This window comes from Sciurus carolinensis, chromosome 11 (assembly GCF_902686445.1).
Source record: "Sciurus carolinensis chromosome 11, mSciCar1.2, whole genome shotgun sequence".
In the NCBI taxonomy this organism is placed as follows: Eukaryota; Metazoa; Chordata; class Mammalia; order Rodentia; family Sciuridae; genus Sciurus; species Sciurus carolinensis.
In genome coordinates this window covers 29,721,485-29,723,732 of record NC_062223.1, presented here as the reverse complement: position 1 = coordinate 29,723,732, position 2,248 = coordinate 29,721,485, and the positions used below count along the sequence as shown (strand labels likewise).

General features: G+C 36.9%; 1 pseudogene; it reads right to left on the bottom strand.

Annotated features, from left to right (window-relative positions):
- Positions 1–1,034: 1,034 nt before the first annotated feature.
- Positions 1,035–1,960, bottom strand: LOC124958064 (olfactory receptor 5I1-like; annotated as a pseudogene).
- Positions 1,961–2,248: the final 288 nt, after the last annotated feature.

Sequence of the window (2,248 nt, the reverse complement as noted above, 5' to 3'; positions counted from 1 at the left end):
CTGGCTCTCAGAGTATTCCTTCCCTTGAAATTTTAACTACATGCTTATAAATCAAGAGGTTTTAAACTCAGTAGTCTTTTGGGAAAATATCTTTGAACCAGACTTTAATTTAGTAAATATTTGCCTGCAGTTTGCAATTAAAAAAAAAAAGAAAAACAATAACCTAGGTAATATTTTGTAATGGTCACCACTTGTATATACAAGTACCACTCTGGAGAATGAATGCAAAGTACTACACTTGAAATAGCTAGTATGTGCAGATTGAAGGCATGTAATCTAAACTAAAAATAGTCAATGGTAAACTCACAATGATCTGTTAAAATTTCCTCCAACATGTACACTGGGGAAGGTACTATACTGAGGCATGAAATTAAATAATGAATACAATTTAATTAATGAATCTAGAAGCTTGAGAGAACCTAAACAGCTACAAGGTAAGGAAACAGAAACAAACAAAATGACAATATTTAAAGTATTACATCAAGGATTCCAGTGAGATTCCATATACAAGTTATCATCTGAAATTGTTGGGATAGTCAGAAAACAAATATGTAGGAACTGCTATTTGATGACATCTTTTAGAATATGGAGGATTTATACAAGTGAGCTGTTTGAATAGTTGAGGGCATATTTACATAGGAATCAAGATTAATTGATAATTATGAATTGAATATGTTTTCTTTCACAAAAGCAGGATTATGAAATGTGGTTAATTTACCCAATGTTTTAAAGGATTGGAAAAAAATTAGAGAAAGAGGAGACAAGGTATAAAAGAGGATATATAGAAATTGAGGGGTAAATATTCCCTTACATTGATGTTTACTATTTCAGCTATAAAGCAATAAGCAGGCAGATACCACATTAGTAATGTGAGAGATTCCAGTTGCAAGTTAACTTTCAACCCTATTCTGTGGCTGATACTTCATAATGTACAGATCTGAAGAATATCCAAGTTAAATTGACATTTCCAACAGTTAGAACCAAAGATCAAAGAACAGACCTTATTGAAGTCATCTGGCCCTTTTCATGTCATCTTAAGAAACCAATTTTTGGTGAATCATTTTTCTAAAGGCATTTTTGGCATCTTTGTTCCTCAGACTGTAAATTAGGGGATTCAACATAGGGATAATCAATGTGTAGAACACAGAGGTCACTTTGTCAATATCCAGTGAATGATCTGTGCTTGGGCACAAATAAATGAAGATCAGGGAGCCATGGTAGATAGTGACCACTATCAGGTGGGAAACTCAGGTTGAGAAGCCATTCCTTCTTGCCTCTGCTGACCCTGTTCTAAGGATGGCTGCTATAATACAGACATAGGAAGAGAGAACAGTTAGAAGACATAGCCTCCACCAAGCTAGCAAAGACCACCAGAATGATGTCGTGCATGTGTCAGTGCAGGACAGAGAGAAGAGTGGGGAGATATCACAGAAGAAATGGTTAATTTCTTTGGAACAGAATGACAGGTGGAAATATTGGTGGTGTGAATAATTGAGCTCAAATTTCCCCCTCACAAATGTTCCAAGTGCAAGCTGACAACACACCCTCTGGGACATAATAGCAGTATAAAGCAGGGGGTTGCAGATTGCTATGTACCTGTCATAAGTAACGGCGGCCAAGAGGAAGGATTCTGTGTCAACCAAAGAGCAGAAAAAATATAACTGTGCAGCACAACCATTGTAAGAAATGGTCTTCTCAGCAGAAATCAAGTCCACAAGAAACTTAGGGACAATGACGGAGGAGTAGCAGGAATCTATGAAGAACAGCATGCCGATGAAAAAGTACATTGGGGTATGAAGGTGAGAGCTGGTGGTGATTAGAAAAATCATCCCAAGATTTCCCATCAGGGTCACAGAGTAGATGGAAAAGAACACAGTGAAAAGAAGACTCTGAAGTTCTGGATGTCACTGAATCCCAGGAGAAGGAACTCCGCCTTCACAGTGCCATTCTCCAACCTCATTATCTGGGGCGCATCTGGTTTTCTGGAGCCCTAACAGAGTAAAGATGAAAGTATTAATTACAGCCTGGACAATGATCAATGATAAAGGAAAATATAAACATAAAGCAAGAACACAGTCGAAATAATGACAATAATGATTCTAAATCCACTTGAGTCTAAGGAAGCAGTCATGTCTACAGTGAGTGTAGTTTACTGCATATAGTTTTAACTTTTCTAAATTAAATCAGATTTACCATCTACCTTCTAAAGGTATTGTTTCCTACACTCAATAGGGCCATCACCAAACCA